This window comes from Crocodylus siamensis, chromosome 1 (genome assembly GCF_052110815.1).
Source record: "Crocodylus siamensis isolate JL-2025a chromosome 1, ASM5211081v1, whole genome shotgun sequence".
Taxonomy (NCBI): Eukaryota; Metazoa; Chordata; order Crocodylia; family Crocodylidae; genus Crocodylus; species Crocodylus siamensis.
The window spans coordinates 129,059,009-129,070,185 of record NC_143395.1 but is presented as its reverse complement, the minus strand read 5'-3'; the positions used below and the strand labels follow the sequence as shown (position 1 = coordinate 129,070,185).

At 42.9% G+C, this 11,177-nt stretch overlaps 1 long non-coding RNA gene across 1 annotated transcript; it reads left to right on the top strand.

Annotated features, from left to right (window-relative positions):
• The first annotated feature begins 2,439 nt into the window (after positions 1-2,439).
• Positions 2,440-6,817, top strand: LOC149873320 (uncharacterized). The gene is made up of 3 exons (XR_016441804.1): positions 2,440-3,447; positions 5,857-5,906; positions 6,806-6,817. It is a non-coding gene; the product is annotated as an uncharacterized LOC149873320 (long non-coding RNA).
• Positions 6,818-11,177: the final 4,360 nt, after the last annotated feature.

Genomic DNA, 11,177 nt, shown 5'->3' with positions numbered 1-11,177 from the left:
TGTATGCTAGTTTCCACCACCTTTTCATCCTTTTGTACCCCCTTTCAATTCACATGCAGATTAACTCAGACCAAGTCCCTACTAAATACTCTTTTTCACTTTAGTATGGAAGGTAGACGGGAAGATCTAAATATTTATGAGCCTTTTTTCCCCTGGTTTATGATGCGCTCTTGTTGAATGTTGAGGAATTACGTTAATGAATGCATGCCTGCACACACAGACACAGAAACCAGGCAAAGGAAAAAAAACACACAAAGCTTTGTCAGCTCTAATGTCGGCACTTACCAAACAGTTCCCATGAAAAAAAAAAGAGGCAAAGAGATTTAAAATCTGTTGCCAGGAGAAAAATAAATTGTACGGCTGAGCACAAAAGAGAGAACAAAGTTTCATCTTTGCTTTCCTTAGCTGCAAATATAGCTCTTGTTTCAACTTGGAACAAGTATGAAATAAAACATATTAATTGAAAAATGAAACTTTGTAAAAGTGCATTAGTTGATATCACATGTTCAGAAAAGAACCAAAGATAAAAATACAATATTGAATGACATGCTGGGTTTTTCTTGTGTGTGAGATACAGTTCACGGGTACCATCATTTGGTTTGTTTTGCACATCAGGTGATTCTCTACCATTGTTTCCACTATGACTTTGATTACTTATGCCTGAGAAAAAAACAACATTTAGTTTGGTTTGTTGGTTGGGAGTTTTTTCCTCTTTTATTTGTGATATGAGTGCATCTTCTGGAAATTAAGCTGTAGGTTTTTTGTGGGGGGATGGTGCTTGTTTTTTTTTAAAGAAACCAGGTTAAAATAAATTTAAGGTTTTAGCTAGCTGTACTTGAGTGTATCTCTCTTAAATATGAGTAATACAAAACTGTAAATTAAGGATTATTTATGCTTTCTATATAGATGGACTATATTAAATAAAAATGCTAGAACTAAAATATGGATATAAACTGTTTTAATATAATATTATTGAGAAAAGTCATATTTTCCTCTTACCTCTACCCTTCCCTGCCCTTTTATAAGTCTCTAGTGCATACGTAGCTGTAACAGACAAGGCCCTGCTCATAAAAGTGGGACAGTAATTCTACAGTTTCCTTCCATAATTGTGTAGGAGGACATGAGTTTTAAAATGTCCTTTTGTGCTATCATTTAAAAAACTCATTCAGGCAATGCCAGGACGTTAACTTGTAACTCTTAAACTTCAGTAGGATTTCACTATCTAGGCTCCATTATTCATATTTATAATTTGTCTATCTGGATTTCATATAGCGTTACCCTAATAAATATGTTCATGTTTTTATTGTAGTTTATTTTCAAGATGTTCAGTTTCATATGCAATTTAATCCAATAAGGCCATCTACATGTCATTTATTCTAAAGCTATCATGCACATCCTCTCCAAATATTGACATTGCTATTTGCAGTGACTTTGCCTGTGCTCTCTGTGGGTTACATTAAGCAAAAATTCAGCTCAACAGGTCCAAGACACAAAAGTTGTCTAAAACTTAATCCAGTTTCACTACTTACTAAATAATATGCCTTACTGTGCACAATCCTCGATCTGCTCTTTCTTTCCATATTTTAAAATCTCTTTTAATCTTTCTGTCTTTATAAAAGGTTCATTACCATTAGTGACCATAAGTAATATTTTTTTAAAGCTACCAAAATCTTTAAGTCACTTTTTAAAAAGGCAAGCGCTCGGCTCCGGTCCCTGCCTCCAACACTGTTATGTATCATCCAGTGACTGCAAAATGCATAAACAATCCCTGGAAGCAGAGATCAGAATTTAGGACTTCCCTCTCCCATGGGAGTGTCCTCATCACTAGACTACTGAGCCATGCTCCCTCTTCTAACTTTCTCTCCTTCTATGAATGTATATTGTTGGCCATGTACAGTGGCACAGCCTCAGTAGCAAGAGTGGAGAGTGGCCACATCCTACCCTATAATATGCAGATTATGGTATTGTCCTGGAAAGTGGGAGATGTGGGTTTGAATCTACTCTGTACTGAGGAAGGAATTGAATTTGAGTCTTCGACTTCACCCACTTTACAGTAAAAGGTGGGTGAAAGCAGTTTGTGGCTTGCTCACTTGAACTTAAGTACCTGTGTTCAAGTTAAGTTGTGCTTCAGGCACATAGGTCCTTCTCTGGATTTGGCCCAATGCAGGTCACACAGGATGTTGTGGGCAGAGCAAGAAATTGAAATCACATTGACTGACTTCCAATCCAGTGCTTTACCATAACCTGTCTTCCTTTGAGGTCTCACCAGTTTGAATGGAAAAGGGTCACAATCCTGAGGATTTGGAAAGTCTTGTCTAGGCCAATAGGTCTACATGATAGAGGTCCTGCTTTAACAGCTCAAAATTCGTATATAGAATTTGAAATGGGAAGGACATTTTATTTCTTACTTCTATCCTGAAAGAGCCATTTGCAGTGACAGGTCTGCAGCCTGTTATAACCATCCCTGCTTCCAGAAGAAGAAAATGCAAACATGCTATTGTAACCCGTTGTACTGTAGGAAAGAATGTTTCAAAATGCATCCATCTTGGTGAGGTCAATGCAATCCTCTTGAGCATGCTTGGTGGGGAAACGTGGTGGCTGACAGCCGTGTTGCGTATACCACTGAGGTCAAAGGGAGTAAATATAATCTCAGCAACCACGTCTGAAAGTTGGGTTGTGGTAGTTGGGGCCCAGAGGGGTATGTTCTGTGGGTATCCTCTGGGAAGGGGGACAGGGTTTGGTTGACTGAAATTAACTTTTCTTTTAAAAAGAAATAAACCCCCCTGACTGATCAGGGCAGGGTGAGCCCTGGCTCTTGCTGCCAGAGGAGTAACAAATCTGTCCAGAGATCCAGGAACTGAAAGAGGTTGAGGGGAATTTTACTAACTTTTTTTTTCCAACCAGAGAAACATGTATCTTGCTCTCAGTGCCTGCTGGGAGAAAGAAATAGAGCACAAATGCATTGGATTCATCCAGAGGCTGCAGAGCAGATTAATTCAATCTGCACTGAGAGCAGCTCTTAGACATTTGAAAAGCTCCAGTAAGAGGGTGGTGGTGGAGTCTACATAAGTTGGAGTTTCAGGCACTAACATCAAGGACCAAGCATTAAGACCTGAAACTGAGTGAAGGTGTCCAGAGAGCTGGTTTTTCATTTTGGGGGGGGTTTCTGTTTCCCTTTTACAGATTCAGAGTACAAGAAGGTCTCAGAAACAGCTAAGCTGGTTTACAGCTTATTTGCCACCAAGGAACAATATATTGTATAGAAGTGCACCAATATATTGGTTGCATATCGGATCAGCACCAATAACAAGAAAGTTAACATTAATTGGCAATCAACTTTTTCTTCAGTGGATAATGTCACCAATAAATGCCTCATGTATATGTACAGCCACGGCATGCGCATGGCCAGGAATGCAGCCCAGCTGCTTGGAGAGCGGCATCCTGCCGGTAAGTCTGTGGGGGAAAGGGACAGGGGGCACAGATCAAGGTCTCCCATGGTTGGGGAAGGAATGGGGCAGGGGCAGGCACTGCCTAACTGGGGTGGGGTATGGGATGGAGCCACAGGTGGCTCGTCTGTGGGGCATGAAGGCATGGTAGGGGGTAGCTCCCTGCCACTGTGCAGCCCCCCGAGGGAGGCATGAGGAGCATGTCCCCCCCAGATCTGTGCACAGGGCAAGGGTGGGTTGCCCGCTTCAGGGTCAGAGCCAGGAGCTGTGCCAGCCTCTTCCGGGTGGAGGGGCTGGCCCAGAGCTGCACTCGGACCTGGTGGGGCGGGGAGGCCTCAGCGGCATAGGACAGGTGGCAGATAGGGGGAAGGCTACAGGGAATTTTGGGATGGCTATAGTCCCCCAAACCTCCCCATCACTGCCCCCTGCTTGGAGCACTGCACTCTGCTCCTACTGAGCCCACCCTACCCGAGCACAGCTTCAGCCCAGCCCCTCCACTGGGAAGAGGCTGGCACAGCCCCTGGTCCTGAGCCTGCAGTGGGCAGCCCACCTTCACCCAACGCACAAATCCAGGGGGCCACATGCCTCCCCCAAGAGTGTGTGCAGCAGCAGGGAGCCAGCCACCCCTCCCCATCCCTCCCACATTCCCTGGACAAACCACCCGCCGCTCCATCCTGTGCCCCACTCTTGGGTCACATTCACTGCTCTGGCTGGGCAGCACATACCCCTGTCCCTGACCTCGATCTGCCCTCTGCCCCATGCCCCTTCCCCACAGACTTACTGGCAGGATGTTGCTCTTCAAGCTGCCGAGCTGCATTCCTGTAATTTGGCTATCAGATTGGTATTAGCTAATAAGACTAATTAACAATCAGCCATCAATATCGGCCAAGAAAATCTTTATTGGTACATTCCCTAATAATCTGTGTGTATAGTGTATAGATATACACATATAGAGAGGTTTTTAATGTCTACTTTGTCAGGTTTTCATTTCTTGTTTCTTATCCATTTATTGCTATAGTAAAAAGATACATTTGGATACTTTTTAATCTGTTATTAGTCACTGAGGTAAATTTAGTGCCAAGTACAACACACTAAGTGTGTCTACACATCACATTAACTGCTCAGTAATTTAAGTTACTGCACAGAAACCAAAAATTACTGTGTAGTATGAGCATATGTGTACACATGCACACCCATACTGCACAGTAACTAATGTGACTTACACTGCCTTGGGCATAAATTTGATACCTGCATCATGTAAGTCACCACAGTTACTGCACAGTAATTTTCAGCTACTGCACAGTATCCTAAATTACTGCGCAGTAAATGTGCATGTGTAGATGTGCCCAGTGTGGTACTTGGCATTAAATTTACCTCAGTGACTAACAAAGATGCAGGTATCAAATTTACGCCCAATTTATGCATGATACATGTATCAAATTTATGCCCAATTAGTTACCATGCAATAATGCATGTGTAGACACCTTACTGTGCAGTAACAGTGTGTGTGTGGACTGACTTGGTACTGACGTTAGTCCCAAGGCAGTCCAACTTTAAAGTCTGCACATGTAGATGCCTGCCTAAAAAACACTTACTATGCAGTAAATACATGTGTAGACAGACCTACTAGTTACTGCTGGTTTATTTACACACTCGTTCACATTTAGAGACAACCCAGAGGGGTTGTGCACTTAATATTGCATAATCTTTACCCAATAAACCAAGATTCTGAAATATGTTTCACTGAATTTTGCAGCCAAGGCCATAAACTTGCCCACTGATTCTCTTCTGTTCTTCTTCAATCTTCCTTCAAAAGCAAGCAAGGAACAGATTTTTCACTTTCCTGAATCAAAAGGAGTTATTATTAATTAAGATCCAAACATAAATTCTTACTTATGTATGGTAAGAAAGTCAGCTGAATTGACATTTATCTTGTGGCCTGTTATAAACTAGTCAGGGGGGATCAGCAGGCATTGGGGGAATCACTGTTCCCCCGAGCACTGCCAGGAGTGACCAGGAATAACGGTCACAAGCTGGCAGAGGGTAGGTTTAGGTTAGATATCAGGAGGCGCTACTTCACGGTCAGGGCGGCTAGGGTCTGGAACCAGCTTCCAAGAGAAGTGGTGCAGGCTTCTACTCTGGGGGTGTTAAAGAAGAGGTTAGATGCACATCTTGCTGGGGTCATTTGACCCCAGTACTCTTTCCTGCCATGGCAGGGGGTCGGACTAGATGATCTGCTCAGGTCTCTTCTGACCCTAGAAACTATGAAACTATTTATAAAGAAGCCAATCACAGTGATATCCAAAACTACTCCATTAAGTAAGGTTTTCAGCATTTGGGGCCTTTCCTTTACCTGCTTACCTGGTAAAGAACATAAAGAATCAAAGGAACTGGTTTTCTTGTGGTCTAGCCATCCTGTGGCTGTTCCCAGCCTGCCTTCCTGCAAGCACTGGAATCCAGGTAAGGGCCCAACCGGGCCAGGGACTCCCACTGGGGTAAAAGGGTTGGGAGTGCAGGGAGCTGCATGCTATGAGGCCAAGCTGGGCTGTCCCCACATGCTGCAGGAGCACAGGACTTGCGCATTGTGGGGCTGGCCCTGCATGCTGCTACCACATAGGTCTGTGGTGAGACTGCAGGAGCTGCGTGGGGCTAGGCTGGCTCTGGACACTGCCACCATGTGTGGCTGGGGACTTGGGCAGGAACTGCATGTTACAGAGCTGGGTGGGGCTGGCCCTGCATGCTACTGCCCCCTGTACCTAGGGGCTGGGGTGGGAGCTGCACTCCATGGGGCCAGGTGGAGCTGGCCCCACCCCTTGCACCATGTACAGCTGGGGATGGGAGGGAACACTATTCGGCTGGGCTGGGGCTGGCCCCACATGCAGCTGGGGACTCAGGTGGGAATGCAGGAAGCTGTACATTATGGGACCACTCACTGCCACCACATGTAGATCCAGGGATTCACACACTCCAGGGACTCTGAGGACCCCCCACACTGCACCCTACCCCCACACACCCACACCCCACACACACACTCCCACCATACCTGCTAACACACCCACACCCTCCCACAGCCCCCACACACAGTCCTACCCCCACTATACTCACACACTCACACTCCCCGCACACCGCCATCCCAACTACAGACCCACCCACCATAACCACACTCCACACAAACACCACCCCCACCCCACCCATACAGTACACAAGTGTAAGACTGTATTTTGAACTATTATGCAATCATCTCTAGATACACTAGGGAAATGCACATAAATCAGAACAAAAATATTTTCTGAAATAAAATTAAAATAAAGTTATAACAGATGTTTGATTTTTTAGTATACAATTTGTTTTTTTTCCAGTTTCAAGATGGCAATCCCACCCCCCAACCCCTGCCTCAGGGGGACTTCTGGTGTCAAACGTCAGGGGGCAGGGCTACCCTTGCAGCCCTCAACAGCTCACCAAAACTCATTAAGTGGCCCTCCAGCCAAAATAATGGCCCATCCTTGGAGCAGAAGCAAGTCGGCAGGACACATTCTCTAGCCCAATCCAGTGTAGGATAGTCATGTCCTAAATTACAGTCTGTGGATCTGCACAAACCTGTTTAAACAATGTTTTTGCCCCAAGGCTAAAGTTGCTTAGAGCCCTAACTGGGGGCTCAAAAGACATCTCAAAATAAGCATTTCCTTGTTGCATTAGGGAAAGAAGTAGGTTGTTATACCTGTGCACCCTGCTCCCACAAATCCAGAGTGCTCACAGGAGCTGTGAATCCAAGCGTCTATTCAAAAAGCAGTCAGAGCAGAGACCTGAACCCAGATCTCCAGCACCTCCTGACAGCCTAGTTAGGCCACATGTGTTTTTTTCCCCATTCCTTCTTCCCAGACAGCGGTTTCACACCATACTCCAGTTGATTGTTCACAGTTCAAGTCCCTGTGTAGAGGGATCTGTAAATGATCTGGGCATGTCCAGATGAGCATAAATGTGCAGTATGCAGTGCTGCACACCACAGGCACCACACATACACGCATTCCCCGCACTGATAATATGCAGTGGGAGGGTGGGGGGTTGACACAAGGAGATCCCAGTGTAAAAAAAACCCCATGCCTAAAAGAAGTGGGACGGCACATGTGGCAGTAGTGTGCACCGCCTGAAACCAGAGCCTGGCTAGCCCGAGCCACATTCCAGCTGCCAGCCAGACTCCCTGCTGCCAGATCACCCCAGCTAGAGCCATCAGAGGCCCCCAGGTAAGGCTACTGGGGTGCAGTGTGCTGCACGCCAGAGTGCATGTACACAACTGTTCTCTCAGGACAAGTAGCAGTGGTACATATTGTACAGCTGCTGTTTGTCCCTGGGGAAATGCATGTGCTGGCACGTCTCGATCTGGCCTCTATTTCCATCGTATTTTTGTCAATATATAATGTGCACCATGGTACTTAAAGGTAGGTGATTTTATGAAAGTTGGGCTGCTACGTCTAAAGCAGAGTTTTAAAAGAAATAAAACTAAAAACCTTTCATAGATATTTTTAAAACATAAGAAAAATACAGAACACAGTTTTTTAGGCCTACAATTTCAATTTAAGGAATATGTATGCCTTAAGTCTTAATACAGTCATTTATGATCATTGCTGCCTTGCCATTTTAATAACCATTCCTACTTTTTTTTTTGGCTGGATACTATTTTGCTGTGAATAGAAGTATTGAGTGTTCTTGATTTTGAAGAACGGCTGAACATGAGGGAGTAAACTTATGAGGAAAGCTTACATAAACCTCAAATTTAAGCTGTGTTCCTCTATAAAAGATCATTCAGTCTTTCTAAACTATGTGAACTGAATTTGTTTGCATAAATGTAATTCCACCAAATGTCGATGCTCATAAGCTGAGTGCTAATTACATGATCTAATTTTAGAGCTTTTTTTAAGCTAATCTCTAAATCAGTTATCTTTTCTTGCTTTTCTTTAATTTGTCTCCTTGATTTGCACAAAGTGTTAAAAGTATCATCGAATCTAGAGACAAGAAAAATGTATTAACATTTTGGGAAGATTTGCTCCAGAAAAGAGGCACTTATTACACCTTTGTAGTAATTTTATTAGGGAGTAATGTCACAAAAAGAAAAGAGGATCTTGTGATTAAGATATTGGAATGGGACACTAAAGTTCTGGGCTCCATGCCTAGTTTTACTACAGACTTTCTCTATGACCTTGGGCAAGTCACTTAATCATGCTGCCTCTCTGTTCCCCATCTGTATAATGGAAATAATGATAATTATTTGCTTACACACTTTACTTGTCTGTTTTGATATGACATCTTTGGGGTAGGGACCAATTGTGTAGCATCTATTACAATGGTCCCAGGTCTCAGTTGGAGCCTTGGAGCCTTTAGGGTGCTACCGTAATACAAATAATTTAATAACAAGAGGAGATTTGCAAAAAACAATGGAAGTTTGATAAGCAAGGGAAATTTTTGTTACCTTAAAAAGAACAAAGACATCCCCTAAATATAGGCAGACAAGGTTCTTTGGGTAAATCTGATATCTTTTATTAGACCAACTTATTAGCCTATGTCCTTAGACCAACATGGCTACAACTGCTTCCCTAAATATAGAAATGCTTAATGTGCAAAAGATTACTATAAGGTTACTGTATCCCTTCACAGCAGAATTAGGATGAAAATATATTGTGTTCATATTTGACAGGGGTGTTATAGTTCATTACATAAACAAACAAATCCTTACACTCATGCCCAGTCCCTGTTCAATAATAAGAATAAAAACCCAATACATGTCAACACTCAACTAACTGAGTAATTGTGTGGCAGCATTTTTAAGGGGAAATAACAAATTCTTCTCTTCAACCATTACCTATTACAGTAATAATTTTAGCTGTCTTTAAGGTCAAGATGCATATGTACTGATTAAAACAGGCTTAAATCCTTAAAATAGGGCTTAAGCAGAATTCAAGCAACTGAGTAGGGATTTTGCTGGCCCTGTGCTCAGGGATGACATTTTCCTTCCACAGTAGTAGCTATATATGCAACAGTCAATTTGGGTGAAAAGCAGAAAGGGAATGAAAGACAGAAAGACAGCTGTGCCTGTATAAAGAGGAAGCACTATGAGGCAAGAGCAAGCTTGCATTCCATTCATGAAAGAAAGTGCAAATTTATGTTGCCTCTAGCAGCCACCCTTGAATGATAAGTTAGAAATTAAAAGGTGAAGTCTTCTTAAGGAAGGCAATGCATTTTTAAATGTTAAATTTGTTATTAAGTTAGATTCATTAATACATACTGAATCTTTATGTTTCTAGTAATAATACTGCAAACTAGAATAAGGCCTTGAAGTAACAGATAACTGAAATAACTGACTAGCCACACTGTCAAACCAACACCTGACAAATACTCAAACTTCCTTGGGATACATAAGATTTAGAGCATATCATCAAGAATGTCCGTGTAGGATAAGCTATCACAATTTCCATATGAGAAACCACAAAATAAATGTTGCTTTCAGCAGCAGAACTTCCTGAAATGGTGGTAAGTGATGTGATTTAGCAAACTGATACAGTGCATCTTCCCTCAGTCCAGGAAAAAGAAATCTGCCAAACACTTATTAAGGCCCTTCAAACCTGATTAAAGTCAAATTGCAGGAAACATTCGCTTTCATATAAAATATGCACAGTAACACAACCTTAATTAGACATACACGTCTCTCAAGATATCAATAAATGTTTCCTCCTTGATAAGTCTGATTTAATAGACTGTAACAACCAGGGAATCTTTCTGAGACATAATTTGGGGAGAGGGAGAAATTAATAAACTCAAATATTTAAACCTCAATGCCAATTAGCAGACCACTCGTTAAAAGGAAATGTCTGAATTTCAAGTTTATTTGGCTTCAACCAACCAGGGCAAAGCCTTGGATCACATCATAATTGACTTGGAGGCTCAAGAAGGTGCATTTGGATATTAGAGACTAAATCCATGGAAGTCTCCTGTCCTGGTGTGGATTTGAGTAGTGATTTAGAAAATGCACTTGAAAACCAAGAGCTTGAGTTTAAGGTCTTTTTTCCCCCCACTATGTGTGATACAGGAATTGGGGAGGAGGGGAGCTTGGGGAAAGGTGGCCTGCTGTATTTAGCAGGAATCTTTGTGGCCACCACTGTAAGGCCCCTGGCAGATGTTACACTTCAGACATGACTAACTACTAGTTAATCACATCTTTAGTAGTAACCCAGCCACATGTTCATGCAATTAATGCTGTGATAAAAGAAGGAATAACCCACAAAGCTATTACACAAAATATGTGCAATAACTTTGTGGCTGGTTCTCATCACACCTTAAATCAAAGGTGAGGACAGACAAATCATCTGATTGGGGCTCCCAAGACTGGGAGTGTCAATTATGTGACTGCCACTCCCAGCTTCAGGGATGAATTGGAGTCAAATTACAATCCCAGGCTGCCCCTGCACTGGCAAGAGGGCCTGATTGAGATCTGATCCCCAATCCCACTTGCACTGCCTGCCATACATATGTAACATGGCAGAAGACAAAATTGTTGGGATCATTCCATGGCGCCTGTAGTTGAACATCTGCCAGGGCCTAAGTAAAAGCAACTTATGTTTCTACTGCTTATCACTCCCTAACAGCTTTGGGTAACCAGTAATCTGTGGAGTGCAGCATCTTCTCTACCCCTGGACAACCCTTATATTAAGGATTTCAAGGAAGATAAGGATAGTCACTCAG